General features: G+C 35.2%; 1 protein-coding gene across 1 annotated transcript in view; it reads left to right on the top strand.

The window, feature by feature from the left end:
• EYS (eyes shut homolog) overlaps positions 1–17743 on the top strand; it is a 1637266-nt gene that overhangs the window by 85575 nt on the left and 1533948 nt on the right. The gene's annotated exons all lie outside the window — the stretch shown is intronic.

Below are 17743 nucleotides of genomic sequence, written 5' to 3'. Positions count from 1 at the left end.
ATCATTAGTTATGAGAATTTAATTTGGTACCTAAGTGACCACAGCAACAGTGTCAGAAACGAGTTAATTTTTACCACTGTTTATAAACTAGCATTTCCCTTAACACCTAGACTATTGAAACCTTTAGGTGTCTATGAACTTAGCATAAAAATATGTTATTTTTAAGAGCAATAAGTAATGGTAGTGAGCCATCATAAATGGTATTACTGGGAGCAAGCTGAATGCTCGTAGAATTTTTTGGAAAAAGAAAATAGATAATTGATGTCTTGGTGTCATCAGATAGGTAGAACTTAATTTTGGTAATTTTCTGAAATTACTGAGGAATTTTTGATTGAGGTATTAATACTTCGGCTAAAATTTTTATAATTTATTTATTTTGGGGGGCTAAAGTTTTTTTTTTTAAGATTTTATTTTTTTGTTTGAGAAAAAAAGCGAGATGAAGGGGCAAAGGGAGAGGGAGAATCAGATTCCCTACTGAGGAAGGACACTGACGTTGGGTGATCTCAGGACCCTGGGATCATAACCTGAACTGAGGACAGACACTTAAATGACTGAGTCACCCTGGTGCCCCTTGGCTAAAATTTTTAAAATAAAGTATAGATTGTGGGATACAGTGATGGCAGAAAATGAAAGAAATTATTTAGAAGAATGCTTGAGGAGTTTCTCTGAATACTTGAAATCAGCTATGGCTTTGCCCAAAAAGGAATGTTTCACTCAGAGTAATCTAGAAATACTGAATGAAAAAACTAAAGGATTTGAGAAGGACTAAGGGAAACCAACAATGTTTGATTAATCATCCTAAGTTTAGAAACAATGGGGAGCTATTTCCTTTCCATACTATTGAGAGGGAAAGCTAAGATTGCAGTTAGTAGAAGTGAGAGGGAAATGTAGGACAGAACATTCTGACATGAATTATGAACTTATGTCAATAAACAGTTACTACCAACCTACAACCTAGTGGTGACGAAGTAGGGGAAATAAATATCTGAGCTTATTCTTTTCTCACCTCTGACTTGCTGATTGTGCAGCACAGTAGTAGGACCCAGATAGAAGTCAAGGAAAAGTGAAGGTAGGGGTAGAAATCAGAGGGGGAGACAACCCATTAGAGACTGTGGACTCCAAGAAACAAACAGGTTTTTAGAGGGAAGGGGCTGGGAGGATGGGTAGGCGTAGTGATGGGTATTAAGAAAGGCACATATTGCATGGAGCGCTGGGTATTACATGTAAACCATGAATCTTGGAACACTACATCAAAACTAATGATGTATTGTATGGTGACTAACATAACAAAATAATGAATTGCAAATTATAAAACAATAGAGAGGATTATGCTTAGGGAAACAGGAGACAGAAGTGTGTTTGGAGGGGGCAAAAGGGGATGAGATCTCAGAGATTAAGACAGATTGGATGTCTACCTATCTGTGGGCTCCTGAGAGGCAGATCCTTATCTACCCTTTAGGAGGCAGCAGTGACTCTTAATATAATTACATTGTGATAACAAGAGAAAGCTGCATGCACATGAGTTTTGAATTTCTTGACTTTAAACTATACAAAGACTCAGAAGCTCCTCTGGTATAGGATCAGAAGAGTGGCATAACCTTTAGAGTCAGCACTGTCTGGACAAGAAGTTCATTCGGAGTGAATATTATGGTATGGAAACCGCCAGGACTTGACACGGAAATGGAAGAACAGAAGCCAGAGAATTGTCTCCCATTCTTCTCTATTATCATGGCCCTCTGTCTACAAATTGAAAAAAAGAGAGGTTTTTTTAAAACCCTTTTTTGTTAGCCACAGGGAATGAATTGTTTTAAAATAAGTTTGACATGTTTTTTGCCCTTTGATAATTTAAATAACCATTTGCCAAAAAGTCTGCACTTGGGTGAAACTAAACCTCCTCCTGGAGATTTTAAAGGAATGTGAAACAGTCAATCTCTATAGTGACACTGACATTATTTTCTTGAAGCATGTAGCTGAGGTATAGGAGGCCATCTTGCCACCGTAAGAAAATCTAGCAAAGGGATACAGCCAAAAAAATACCAACAAGTGCAGGACTGAAAAGATTTTAAAAAACCAAAATCCAAAAACCAAATTCCATTCAATCACAGATTTTAAATAGTTAACTTTTTGTACTATTCATAGTTTATTTTTTAATTATTTCCTACTAAAAAAATATTCTTATAATACAGTTGACTATTTCATCGACTATAATTTTGAATTACTGCGAAAAGTCTATTCTTGGGTGCCAGGGGGGCTCAGTCAGTTAAGTGTCTGCCTTGGGCTCAGGTCATGATCTCAGGGTTCGGGGATGGAGCCCCAAGTTGGTCTCACTGCCCAGCAGGGAACCTGCTTCTCCCTCTGCTTCCTGCTCTTCTCTGTCTCTATGTCTCTCTCAGATAGATAAATAAATAAATAAGATCAAAAAAAAAAAAAGAAAAAAAAAAGAAAGAAAAGAAAAGTCCATTCTTCTATACCATATTCAAGAGAATATCTGTGTTTTAATCATTTCTGTATCTGGAACCCTTTCTAATGTAACACATAGAACATTTCCTTAAAAAACTATTTAAGTCATTATTTAATTTGCTTATAATAAATACTTTGGATTCCACTGAGATGGAAGGTCTTTCCTTTGGATGTGAAATGAAATGACTCATTCATTCACTAATTTAATAACTATTTATTGAGTGCCTGCTGTTCCGTAAGCTTTCCTACTAAAAGAAACTCTTCTACTGCAGTAGGAAGAAGAAAAGAAAAACAGGCAAAATAGCCTCCTCTTAATAAACGTATATTTTAGTAGATAAATACTGTTTTAAAGAAGCACTGACTCACTTTTGTAGACTAGACTACTGACTGTGTGATCCCAAGGAAAGTAGTGAGAACAGCAAGAAGCTACTACTATAAAACAGCCTAGAGATAGTGATGACCGACACCACCACTAAGGTGACAAGTGATGATGGTAATTAAGGATCGCAATTTGGAATATAGCACTAAAGAAGGTTCAGTATTTTTCTGAAGGGCTGGATAAAAAGAGGTCAGGCATAATCTTAAGGTTATTTATTCCATCAAAAGGTTAGGAATAGAATTTTCTAAACTAGAGAAGTCTACAAGAAGGAAAGCATGATTGAGAGGGGTAAAAATCAAGAAATCAGTGTTCCATGTATTAGCTGAGATGTATCATATAGCCACGTGAAGATGTTAAGGTAAGCTTTCTGGTATGTTAGTTTTTACTTTACAGGAGAGGTCTAGGCTACATATATGCATTTGAAAGCTAGCCGCAAAGAGATGGTATTTAAACCCAGGAAACTGAATGAGATTAGTTTACAGTGAGCCTTGACAGGGAAGTGGGAAGTTTGCAGACAGAGACTGTGGACCCAAGAGTTAAAGGAATGGAATATGAAGCTAAAATGCAGGAGTCAGTGAGTTGAGGTGAAAAAATACAAAAGGTATTACAGAAACTATAAAATATTTTAAGAATATTTTAAGAATATTAAGACAAAATATTCTTAAAATATTTTTTCAAAATATTTTACTTTTATATATTTATATATACTTTTATATTTATATATATACTTTTTTATATTTATATATATACTTTTATAATACTTTTCAAAGTATGTGGTTAGATCTAGTTAGAGGTAAATGAAAATTGATCTGTGGAATTGGCAAGAGGAGACAATCAATCTTCTGTTGCTGCTTTGTAGTTGTTTGTTTGTTTTTAGTTTTTTAAGGAACATTTTGACAGAATAATGAGAAAAATTCATTCTCTACATGGGATACCAAAACAAAACAAAACAAAAAAAGGAGGAGAAAAAGAAGGGGGGAAATATTGATTAGACTCAGTTTAGAAGTGAATAGAATGAAAGAATTGGGTTTTCCCGGTAAAGAGTATCAGCAATATAAGTAATAGAGTGGCAGCTGAAGAACGTTCAAGTAGGTAATTTTAAAATATTAGGCAAGACAGGATGGGATATATAGTACACAAGCAAAGGGGTGGGCTTTGATAGGATGGCGTATGTTACATCAATTGTAATAGCCGGCAAAGCAGAATATTTGTACTTACAGTGGTGCTTTGAATATGTGGTGTGTCATCATTTGGAAACTGTCCTCTGATTGATTCCTCAAGTGAGGTAGGAAGCAAGGTGAGATAAGAAGGTGTGAAATGGTTATATGGATGAGTAGGAGGGAAATATAATACATTACTGATACATATCAATATAGATCCTAATTGAAATGAAGAATCAGTGAAGATGAATTTATAGTCAGGTGTAACATCCTCAAACCACATGTTGTTATTCCTAGACCCACATAAAATAGCCTGAGTGTTGAATTAAACAAGGATTGAATTTTGACCAGGTAACAATAAAGGAGGGAAATGGGGCAAATGATTTGAGGATATGCAAGAAGTGAGTATGGAAATGGACCGTGTAATAATGTAACTTAGGTAATTATTAAAGTGATGACCTGATAGGGGATGAGAGACATTGAAATGTTGGTAGAGTCAGTGGATTATGAGGAATGGAGAATTGTTGGGTAAAAAAAGGACTAGAGGGAGTTAACTGGAAAGAGAAATTAGGCTCTGAGCAGAATATGAAATACTTGAAATTAATATTGGGCGCCTGGGTGGCTCGGTGGGTTAAGCCACTGTCTTCGGCTCAGGTCATGATCTCAGGGTCCTGGGATCGAGTCCCGCATCGGGCTCTCTGCTCAGTGGGGAGCCTGCTTCCTCCCCTCTCTCTCTGCCTGCCTCTTTGCCTACTTGCGATCTCTCTCTGTCAAATGGATAAATAAAATCTTTAAAAAAAAAGAAATTAATATTAAGGAATGTAAGATTAAGAAGGGAAAGAATTATGCATGATGGTAGTATGTGGAAGACAACAGTGGGAATAGGTTGTAAAGTTAGGATGACTATTGAGATCTTCCTCAGTATCCTCCTCCAAAAAGCAAGGATTTTAAGTGGGTGAACTCAGCAGATATTGAAATAACCAAGTAAGACTGGAATTATGTTATAAAAAGATATAATAAACCAGGTGTTACACATTAAAGAATTAGAGGGAATGCCCAGGAGGGTCAACTATGAAAGCAATCAGAAGAGATATGAGTAGCATGGTTTAATGGCATCATCCTCAAATAACATATTTCCTTTCAACATATAATAAGGATGTAACAGTGATCCTTTGAAGACACAATGAGGAAAAAGAACACCTACCTGATCCAACCCTTGAAATATGAGGGATAATGGAGAAAAAGTAGCCGCCACTGAAAAGATTACAGTCAAAATGAAAAATGTGTATAGAAAATATTGGGGGAAAAGATTAAAATGGTGAGGAAGGCCCTGAGAGGTTCTGGGTTCTTGCAGTATCTGGGGTAAATGGTGACAAGTGGTTAACCATTATGGCCTCAAACATAGATCATAGTAGGGCTACTGTGAGCTTTAAGGTGGAGGTGCAAGGTCTTATCAGAGCTCACAGAACTCAGGGGACAGCCATTGCAAGCTCCTCCGAAGGCAGTGCTAAAGTGGCAGGTCTCTGTGAACCCCATTCCATTTATGAGTGGAAATGTCCAAGATACTTCAGACCACAGTTCCAGTGAGGCTTTCTAGGATCCCTGATGGAGGTAATCATCATCCTATCTGATGGAAGTGTAGAGGTAGTGAGGGAAGGGCATTGTGACCTGACACCCAGGATTCTGAATCCTCCCCTATATACTAGTGTGGGAAGCATTTTTAACATAATACCACATAAAGGCTTTGAAGACTATCATGAACCACACTCCTAATATTGCCATCATACATACACACACACGCATACACACACATACACTCACAAGTATGAAGACACACTTATCTATTTGGATATTTGCTGAATGCAATGACACTAATATTTTCTATAGGTAAAGACAATCACATTCTGAACAACCAGAATAAAGTGAGGAAACCTTAATCAGGAAATAAATGTTAATAAAACCAGATGGAGTATTTCTCTTACATCAATTTTTTCTACTCTGAAATCAATTGTTTAACAAATATTTATTGAGAGTCATCTTTGTAAAAGACCATAAACTAGATATTGGAAAATATATACATAAATACTATATCTTTAAAACAATCAGAAATTTTATGATATGAATGTGTTTGCTTTCTAAATTTTATTTTTCCACTGAAATTCTAAGATATTTCATGGGCTAATGGTGCTCTGTTTTATTCTTATAGCTTATTTCTTTTTTAATTTCCCTTTTTCCTCCTCACTGAGTTACAATTAGAGCCTGCTTGCCCTGCTTAAGTGTCAATTCAATGTATTAACATACTTTTTTTTTAAAGTCAGTTTCAGCATTCCATTAGTCTGCGTGATGTCTCACCATGTCAGCTGTGGGTAAAATTGGGGTTTTCAGTTTGTGTCACAGGCAAACCTAATTAAGCATGCAATGTGACTTTGAAATAGAACATTGTATACACAGAAATGCATAGGTCAACATATTTCCTTTCAACATATAATAAAGTTACATTTTCACATTAAGTCTGAAAGGTATGTTTTAAAATAGCAATCACACATTTGAATCAGAATTTGTTAATTAATGGAGAGCCTCCACTTGGTCACTCAGTAACTCTCCACTAATAGGAAACCTTAATATCTTAGAGTTAATTATATCAAAAGATGACTGCTGAGTTTTTCTTTGCTTGAAATCAATAGTCATATTTATAAGGCTAAATTCTTCTTTTGAATAAATCATTCTGAAATTTAGTGTAGAAAAAATTCCATTATAATTTATAGTTTTATCATTTAAGATACTCGTTTTAAACTATATTACAATGGAAAATATCTAGGATATTATTGACATTTCCTCATCAATAGTAGCCTGCTACTGTTAATATAATTTTATATTTTCAAGTCAATTATAATTGAAAGAAGTCATCTTGAAATTTAATCCCCTAACTGCTTCATTTTGGGAACATATGTTCACATCAGTATGGCCTTCATTTCATTAGTCCTGGACTTATTAATTTCCCTGTAAATAATAAGTAATGGAACATTATGACAGAAGTTAGTGCAGACCTCTGTGCATAAAGATTGACTTAATATTGTATAACCTCTAAGTTTTCCATTTTATACTTGAACTTAATTCTCTGCACAACATCCAACACTTCTTAATATCCAGTACTCTTTTGCTATGCCTTCTGGATCTCCTGTTGTTAGCAGCAAATTCTCCAATACCACACAGTCTCTTTTGTGTACTTCTTTTTCTAACTGAAATCTGAGGATCTTTAGGTGGCTACTGTTCTTCCTCCACAACCTGTGTATCACTGGTAAGGAAATATATGGAAAGCTTTGCCCTTCTTTATCATATCCAGATCATTTTTTTTTCTCCTCCTGAAGATCCTATCTATTTTTAGCATAGGACATTATCTATACTATTTTCTAACTCTTTGTTCCTTCCTCCCTAGGCTACTCTTCAAGTATCTTTTCTTCTCTCAGGTCCCACCCATCTCCTACTAAAGAATTTAGCATCTGGCTTGCTGTCCTTTTCTCTACTACTGCTGTCATTTTCCCTGATGTCTTTGATAACCACCTTGTAAATCCACCCACTGTGGTTACTTAAATTCTTTGACAATTATTCTGCAATGATTTATCCTCTTCCTCCTGATCTTGGCAAATTTTCCATGGTCATATGTTCTAATTTGTCCTGACCTGTAATTGCACACCCTACAACATCTTGATTTAAGTTTCTGCTCTCTGATCACCAATTCATGTATTTCAAGTTAACTCATTTGTGTATTTTAACACCAAAATTATGTAATTCTTTTCATACAACCAGTAGGCACCTCTAATCATTTGACTGCATTCTCTTTCCTCTGCCCATCACCCTTGGCCTTGGTCTTCATTTAGCTTTTACAGAGTATAGCTATATATCCATTCTTAAACTCCTTTCTTCTCTTTTTCTATGTTCTATTGATCTGAAAACACAAAACCTGTTTAACTCTCCATCCCATCAGGTAAACTTGGGTCTGCTTTCTTTTACATATGTCTAATGTGGCATCTCACACTTAATATATTCCAAATTAATGGGTTGATTTTCAATCCCTGGATAAACCTGCTTTTCTGTTAATGTTCTTTAGACTGATCTTTGATTTCTCTGTCTCTATCTCAGCCCACTTATTGTCTATCATTAGCAGACCCTTTAAGTTCTCTCATAAATACATTTCATGGATACAAACATTTTTATCATTATGAAGTCAACACCCTTGTTCAAGCCAGCAAAGACTCTCATCTGGAACAGTTTGATAGCCTTCCACTTGACCTTCCTGTTTTGACCTCATTTAAGTATATGTAGGACATAGAACGAAAGCCTTACTAAGTAAAGTGATTTGAGTGAGGTGATGGAACATGCAACTCTCAGGAGGAAAAATGTCCATGACAGTGCATGAGGGAGGAAGTACATGATGCACAATCCCTGGCCTACTGAGATCACTCTAATGAGACCAGTGTAATTGGTCTGGAGAAAGCAGGGGAAAGTAGTGAAAATAGAGAGGAAACCAGAGATAGGAACAGTTGCAGACCGTGCGTGCCAGTCCAAGTCTTAGAATTTTACTCAAAGTAAAATAGGAACTGTTACAGTGTTGCTGGCAAATGAAGAGCATTGTCTTCCCTATCTTGTAAAATGGTATAATGCTATAACTTATAAATTAGTATATCATGCTAAATTTCATTAGACAATACAACTATTTTTCTAATAACATTGTTTTAAAGCTTAAGGAACTGTGAAATATGAATCATATGTTTTGAAATCCAGATGATGACTCAATTACTCAGTTTAAGCAAAAATAAATAAATAAATTGATAAAATGAGTGTATAAATTAGACTTTTGTCTATGCTCTAACAAGTCACAGTAAGCAAGCATATAGTGGTATTGCAAAGCTTCTGTTCTAAGAATAAGTCTATCTCACTCAAATGTTTTTTTCCAAGAAGTGGAAGTGGTACATGACAGTGTTGAAATTGATACAAGTAACTCTGCATCAGAATTTCCATCTATACATTACGAAACCAAAAAGACAAAAGTGAACCATAATGCTTTCTTTGTGACAAAAATTACAACTCACATGTAATCCAATGGTACAGACCCAGAAAAAAATATGTAGCAAAACCTCCTCCAAGTCTTCAAACAAGTGATAGGAGTATTTCAAGATAAAAGGGTCAGAGAAAATTATTTCGAGTTACTTTATAACTATCTCCTTCCATTTCCTAGAATAGTCTAGAGTTTGAAAAAGCCATTTCAGCAGCTAGAAAACTTTAATCAAGAAGATGCTCCCAATCCAGGAGTGACACTGTTAACATACTATTTTGGAAGCTAGCTCTTTAAAAAAAAAATCAGATAATATTTGATTTTCAATTTTCATTGTTGTGGTGGTTACTTCATTGTTGTAATACATTTCTTTAATAACTTCCTTACCAATTATTTATAATAGCACTGCACATTTTATTTTTAATTTTATTAAGTTTAAGTTTTCCTTGATATTGGAAATGTCAAGGAAATTTTGAAAAATATATTTTAAAAACTTGCTAATTGTGTAGGTTCATTAATTTTCATTTTATTTTGTGAATTTTGTACACTTTAAAAATAAATATATGTAGTAATATATTTCTTCTTTCATTCAGTATTTCTTCATTATGTGAATTGTTGGTCAAGATGCTGGTGATGAAATTTGCTGTTATTACTCTGTTTTATTCAAGGCTTTGTCCCCCAAAGAGCCTAGCACTTATTAAAACAGTAGAATGTATTCCATAGGTCATTCAACAAAGTTTGGGATACTCTGTCTAAGAAACAGAGTACAGCTAATTGTCTAATAAATATTGACTTAATTGACAAAATGCAGCCCAATAATGGAGAGACATTTCAGGCAGTTATAGGAAATCACTTTGGGAGGAAAAAGAAAAGGAGAAGATAAAAGTGTGTTTTATTTTCTCCAAGTTTTTCCACTAACATATTTTATTTCCATTATCTTCCTTTTCTTTTCCTTACATGTATCTAATTCAGGTCCTCTGTTCTATATATTAACTCCTTTTTACCACTAAAAATAACACCTTAAACATTGTCATCACAATTATTTACAACCCTCTTACCCTCCATCTTTATAAAAAATATTTACTGTTTCCTACTACCTTAATAATTACTATAAAACAATAGTTTTATACAAAAATATAATCATACATTGGATATTCCAGGAACATGGTGATCTGAACAGCATTTTTTCCCCTCTCCCCATACTTAAAACAGCTGACTTCTTTGACCAAAATGATTACTAGACACCTTGAGCAGCTAAAATGAGTTAGGTCTTAGTTTCCCTGACTATCTCAACAGAAGGGATTTATGCAGATTCTCTTTCTTTGTGAGCTAGGAAGCATTTATCAATTAGCAGAGAGACAACAGAACAATAACCAGACTATAGCAGCTACTTCATCAGTAAAAACACTTTGACTAGGTCAAAATCAACCTACTTAAATGTTCTTGTTATCCTTGCCATATAGTCAACTAAGTTCTGAGTTTAAGGACCCAAGGCTGTCAGTGAGAGTTTGCTCAATGATACTACGAAGGACAGAGACCAGATCTGTGACACTAAGGAGAAGAATAATGCTCTAGATGCGTCAACTTTCTTGGCCCAATTTTTCCTTCCATTCACTGAAGGATACTGCACTTAAGACACTGAGTTAGCAAAGAAAAATACTGGATGCAAGAAAGGCCAGAGACTTAGGAGAGGAACATGAGTTAAAATGAAACAATCACAACTTGAGGGTATTAGAATCTCTGGAGGAGAAAAAGTTCATGAAAATTAGATTACTATAGTCAAATAAGTGAAAAGATTCTAGAGGAGAGCACATAGATATATATACATATCAAGACTAAAAGTAAAAAAGATACTATTAAATTAACAACATGGGTGGAAAATTGGAAGGGAAGTGCTAATCCAAATTATAGAAATCTACAATGCTTTATAGAAAAAGTATTTTAAAGTAAAGAGTAACTACATAGGCATCTGCTTTTATCTTCATCTACATACTTGACCCCACCTTAAATTTATCCTGGTCTTCTGAAATAGTAATTGCCCATGAAGTGGTCCCTGATGCAAACTTTGGGAAAACAGCAACCACCTGTGCTTGCCATCCACTGTAACCTGCATTTCTCTTGAAATATTCTATATTTAGTCTTTATTTCCTGTCCTCTATCACTAAAAGATGAACCCCAGTAGGAAAAAGCAAACAAACAAATGAACGAACAAAAACTTATTCACTGAATATGCACTGTGGCTAGAAAAATAACTACCTACAGTAGGAGCTCAAGGATTATTATCTGAAGAGCTTAATGGATGAATTAGTTAATGAATCATGATGAAAAAAGTTGAGTATCTTGAAGAATAGATCAAGGAGATCTAACGTGTGAATGATAGCAGCTCTAGAAGGAGTAAAAAGAACATATGGAGGAGAAGTAATAATTAATCAAGTTGTGGAATATTTCTGTGAGCTGGAGCAAGGGCTGAGTCTGAGCATTAAAAACACTCTATCCAAGCTAGATTGATGATAAAAGCAAATAGTGAAATATCTATCAAGCTTTAAGGCAGGGAAAAACAATTTACCTACAAAGGAAAAGTAATCAGCATGGCATCACATTGTTTATTTTCAACACCAGTCGCTTCAGGACAGTGGTATAACATTTATAGCTTTAGAAAGCATCTACAGACTACCAAGAGAAAATATTGCCTCCTCCAAATCTTACACATGACTACTATATATTGGGTGGTGAGAGAAATATTTATATTTATACAATCAGAAAACCTATTATCCAGGCAATCTATCTTAAGAAGATAACAGGAAATATTCTTTCTAAATATAAAATGGACTAGAATAAAAATTTCAAAAAGGGAATATGGATTAAAAATGAAGATTAAAATGTGCATGTATGTGTGTACATGTTCATGTGTGCACATACATGTTCATATAATCACATAGATGACTATAAATAGATAATGAAGGAATATCAAGGTACATATATAATATAAAATAGGTGCTAAAATAGGGCTCCTGAACCAGATGGGACATCCATGGAGGAAACTGTATTTAAGGTCAAGAATAAAAGAGGGGCGCCTGGGTGGCTCAGTGGGTTGAAGCCTCTGCCTTCAGCTTGGATCATGGTCTCAGGGTCCTGGAATCGAGCCCCGCATCGGACTCTCTGCTCAGCGGGAGCCTGCTTCCTCCTCTCTCTGCCTGCCTCTCTGCCTACTTGTGATCTCTGCCTGTCAAATAAATAAATAAAATCTTAAAATTTTTAAAAAAATAGAACTAAAAGAAATAAATTATGTGAACAAGACCTCAGGAATTGTTAGTGGAAAGGAAGGTAGACATCATGAGGAAGAAATATGAGGTTCCACAGGGAAAATTAAGTATCCAGATTGGTGAAACAATTAATCTTGGTTGCCCCCCCCCAAAAAACCTAGTAAAGATTATGTGATTGGCTATACATCAAAGAAATAGAAGGTTACCATGAACAGAATGTAAATGTTTTGGAGCCTTTCATTTCTTTTCTTTTCTTTCTATCCTTTTTTTTTTTTTTTTTCTTTTTCCAGTTGGGGGAGAGATTTTCTGAACTATGAAGAGCAGAAGAGGGAAAGGAAGGAAGCACGGAGGGGAGGGTGGGAGGAAGAGCGAAAGGGAAAAAGGGAAGGGGAAAAAAGTAGAAGAGGAGGAAAGGATCTGTAAAACCCTGAAAGACTGTTTCTCTCCAAAAAGGAGTATTTATCCCAAGGGTAGAGATGAATACCAGTGCCTGGATTCATCCATGGATCTCCTGATTTTAAAAAGCTATATGTAAACCAAAAGGACCCAAGTATGCAGACATCTGCTATTAGAATCTTCTAAATACATGGATCTCCAAGGAGGTAGAACTAGTTCCCTAGCTACTTTATAGGAAAAGTTTGAGTAATAGAGGTTATCAGCAAACTCAGCAAAGCCATGGGCAGTGGAAAGCTGAGAAACAGCCTGCGTTCGCAGTGGTATTGGCATGCACAGTAGAAAGTTTGGCATGGTTAGGGTAGAATAGAAGTGAAGGTATGGGCAGTAAAGTTGACACACGGTTCTGGGAAGAGTGGCAGCTGTTGAAGTAGAGCCAGCATGAAAGAAAGGCTAGTGCTGCAGTTTTTGAATTTATGAAATGATCACAGGGTAAGGATAAGTAGTAGCATGAGCAGTACCATGTATTTACATGATCCAACATATACCAATGGATGGCAGATAATAGGAGGGAACAAGCATTTTTGAAGATAAGCAAATAAGGCTTCACCTTAATTTCACATCTAAATGTTTATGTGACAATTCTTTGACCCTCTAAAGCACCTCAATCTCACTTTTTTTTTTTTGAACTTCAGTTAATTTAAGTTAATCATAGTCTTCAGATTCATATAAGGACTGATTATATATAAGGACTGATTCATATAAGGACTTTTTCATCTTTTATACTTGGTTGGTTGTTTATTTTCTTTCATTCCCATTCATTCCTTCTGAATATTGCTAACTCCTAACAAATTCCTTCATTATCTCTTTCTCCTCTCATCTCTTGCTACTCTCATTATTTACACTGAGCTCTAGTCATGGAAAACCACTTGCAGTTGCCTGAGAAGAGCATGTTTCTTCTCTGTTCAAGAGTAATAGGATAACACAAAGTCTACACTTTATATATGGAAAAAAAAAAAAACACCTAAATTGGTGCTAAATTAGTTAAATAAAATATATTTTTAAATATACAATAAAAATCAGATTCTTTAACAGGAAACTTTTGATGACCAAGGTTTCTGAAGAAAAAAGGACAATATGGACAGGAATTGGCTTGTTTATAATGTCCTTGGATTATTGGTTGTCTGGAAACAATGGTGATAGACTAAGGCGGTGGACTAGAATGACATATTACATTAGCAGTTGTATCCTTTCTGTAGGCACTTGGTTTGGAACATCATGGGGGAAATAGGGATATAAATGAATATTTACTACATCTGATTATTTCTTCAGGATAAATTCCTAGAAATAGAATTTGGTATCAATGATACAACATATTTATTTTCATTTTCAAATATGAGTTTGGTGATAACAATTTTTATTGTACATTTTGAGGCTTTTGCATCCAAATTCTGATAACCAGCATACATTTCCTAAGATTTAAGACTTACGTATCATGGGGATCATCTCTTTCATAGGAACTGAAATTCTTCATCCATGTAAATAAATAAACCCAGCATCTTTTAGTTTGTTTCGCCAAATATTTTGTTCTATTCAGCTATTCTTATTTTCATTCAATTTTGGCAATCTATATTTCAACATAGACATTTTGGCATATTTGCATTGGGGAATATGTAGTGTTGTTAGATTCCATTTGTCCTCATATTCCCTTTTACATTTTTTATTTTTGCATATTTGTGTTCTTTCTCTTGATTTCTTAATTACACATTCCAGAAAAATATCTTTCTCATGATCTTTTTAAATAAATGACTCTGGCCTTATTAATTGTAGTACTTTTCTCTTGATGTGAAATGTAGTCAGTGTCATTTTGTACTAAGTCTTCATTTAAAATAAAATTATTGGGTACTGTACATGTCCTAAAAAAAACTTCAAAAAAATCAGTTTTGCTTAATATTGTAATGTCATAGGGAATGTATAAGTAGGCCAATATAGTTTATTTTATGAAGGTAGAACAATACCTTGGTAATAGTAATAGAAAGGGTAAAAAAACCTAAATATAATAAAATGTATAGAATTATTTAAACTGCTAAATATTAGCTATCATGTTCTGATATTCACACAGGCTACTTCACAAAATAGTGTGTTTGTCCTTATCAAACTGTTAAAAAATTCTCATTCACATTGTTTTAAGTGTTCATTTTTTAAATTTTTTTTCACTTTTTGTTATAGATTCTCAAATATGAATTATACACTACTTTTGACATTTTTGGGGGAGTGAGGTGACAATTCAGACTTTATTGTTTATGTTGAACGTATTTTATTTCGCATTTCTTTCTTCACTCATTTGGCTCTATTTTAATTTTTGTTAACCACTAAGTCACCTCCCTATTTATAAACTATCTCACCATATTATCTTCTATATTGCATTCATAAACTGCTTAACTTAAGTGAAACTCAATTGAGGCTATTTGAAATTTCTCTCTTCTTTTATGTATTTTCCCCTTATCTTTAGCATCTTTCATCTTTACTTGCACTTTTTTTTTTCTTTTAAGATTGATTTTTATATCTTAGACCTTTTATAGATGATTTTCTGCAAGTTGTTAATTCAGAAAACGGAGCCCAGAACAGTTTTCTCTTCATGAGTCTGAGTCTGATGACCACCGTGGTGGAGAATGGCTCTGCCTTCCTCCGTGGCTTTTCCAGTTTAAGCGGAGGGTGTCTGCACTTTTATAATAGAATTTCTCAAACTGTCCATATTATTCTAGGGTTTGCTTTTATTTATTTTTCTTTGTTTTTATTTACTCTGGTTTAAGTTCTTAAGTAGCAAGAATACTATTCAAGCCTTTTCATTCCTGGCTGCAGGTGGAGTTGTTAGGATATCATTAGGATATGGGATTCAAAAGCTCCTCTTAGATTTCAAACTATGAGTAAGAGTTTAGGCATGGAGGGTTGATAGCCTGTAACTTAACAGGAAAATTTCCTCATTATGGGTTTCCTGTGCCTTTGGGTTAAACCTCCCTGGGTTAAGTATTATAGATGGTCTTTTGGGGCTTCCTTCTTAGTATATTTGTGAGAGTGCTTACACTTGGGCACAATTTTCATAATTAATACGTTCTGCTTTGTTTCTTTCTCAGAATTGCTGCTCCCTATCTTCTTCATTCAGCAAACTGTTGATATGATTTCATGAAGGACTGAATATTAGTCCTTCATTTAGTTTATAGCTCTGATCCTTCTCTTTGAAAACCATACTCCAGAATAATATAAGGCCAAATACCACACATGTCCTTAACTGGTCTTGGACAATTTGATTCATTCCCTCTCAAAGGGGAATTGAGACTTGATAAGTACAACTCGCCAAAATCTGAGAATATTCTGGTGCTTCCTTATTCCTGCTACTCCTTGTCCCCAGTAGGAAATGGTAAAAAATGATATTTTTCACAACAAAGTGATACTTGAAGTAATTTCTTGGTTTCTAGGTAGAACCTCAGAATGAGGGAAGTAAAGTAAACATGTCCTAACAGGTTTAATTAATGGAGTAGCAGATACAGTACATTTAAAGTTAATGCCATACTTAATTTTAATAACAGCTCTAAAATTAATGATAGGACCAAAATAAATCTCTTAACTTCTCTGAGTTTGTTCCTTCATTTAATATAGTGATAATAATATGTATCACACAGGGTTTATAAGGATTGAATGAGAAAATAAGAAAATAGTGTTAAAACAATTAGCCTAGTGGCTGGCACATAGCAGGTGCTAAAAAAAAAACCGGATGGTATTCCTGACATAAATGAAGGAATGGTTTAATTCTACAAGGTGAAAGTGCCAGGCTGTGTTTTGAACAGTGGCAAAAGAGAATTACTAAAGTATTTTACAAATGTTATCTCAGTTAAACTGTGTCAACGACCTTTGATTCCTTCTTTTATGAAATTACCGTGTTCTTATATTTTAAATAATTAATATATGATATAATTCACTTTGTTATTAAATCAGCTTGTAACAACTTAGTCTTAAGTATTTTGAGGGCTCCTGGGTGGCTCAGTTTGTTAAGTGCCTGACTCTGGATTTTGGCTCAGATCATGGTCCCAGGGTCATGAGATTGAGCACCGTGCTTGCTCTCTGCTGGGTGTGGAGCCTACTTAAGATTCTCTCTCTCTCTCTCTGCCTGCCCCCACACACATTCTCTCTCACTCTCTCTCTCTCAAAAAAGAAGAAAAATAAAGTACTATTTCATCTTAAAATCTCTAGTATCTACTTTAGAGAGACACAGTGTCCTTTAATTTGGTGCTCCATTCATTTTTTTAAGAGATTTTATTTATTTATTTCAGAGAAATACAGAGACAGAGATGGAGAGAGAGAGCACAAGCAGGGGAAGAGACAGAGGGAAAGGGAGAAGCAGACTCCCCACTGAGCTGGGAGCCAGACATGGGGCCCGATCCAGGACCTGAAGATCATGACCTGAGCCAGCCAGATGCTTAACCATCTAAGCCACTCAGGCGCCCCTCCATTCACTTTTAATAGAAAGTTTACTAAATGTGATTTAAAGTACAGGAATATTTCTCACAGATTAATGAGAGTGAGGGCAAAGGAAGACAGTACACCAAGTATTCTTAGCATCTTGTTGTTTGCAGCTAGTGAATTGCAGTAAACTGGAATCCAGATTTGTTTTTGTGTGTGTCTCAACCTATGTATAGAGATATACCAGCTAAGAATGCCTGGGGCACTCACAAGGGCTGATAATACTCGTGGCAGCCTCCATGTATGTTTCCCCCACAGGAGCCAATGTTGTGGCCTCTGTGGTTCTCATGCTTGCAAGATGTACCTAGCATCAACCATCAGGGATCCTTGAAAAACAAGGTTTATTACTCAAGTCCTGGAGGTGGGTAAAGGGCATACTCACAGGCCAGCAGCCAAGTTGCTAGCAGAGTAAGAGAAAGAGAAACTATGTGGACCTGGGGTTCTGCTTTAATTGGGGTCAAGAGTGGGGCACCTAAGGTTTCCCAGATTCACTCTTTATTGTTGAATTTAGAATGAA

Source organism: Mustela erminea, chromosome 4 (genome assembly GCF_009829155.1).
Source record: "Mustela erminea isolate mMusErm1 chromosome 4, mMusErm1.Pri, whole genome shotgun sequence".
Lineage (NCBI taxonomy): Eukaryota > Metazoa > Chordata > Mammalia > Carnivora > Mustelidae > Mustela > Mustela erminea.
The sequence above is the reverse complement of the archived record's forward strand: the minus strand, read 5'-3'. Positions and strand labels throughout refer to the sequence as shown.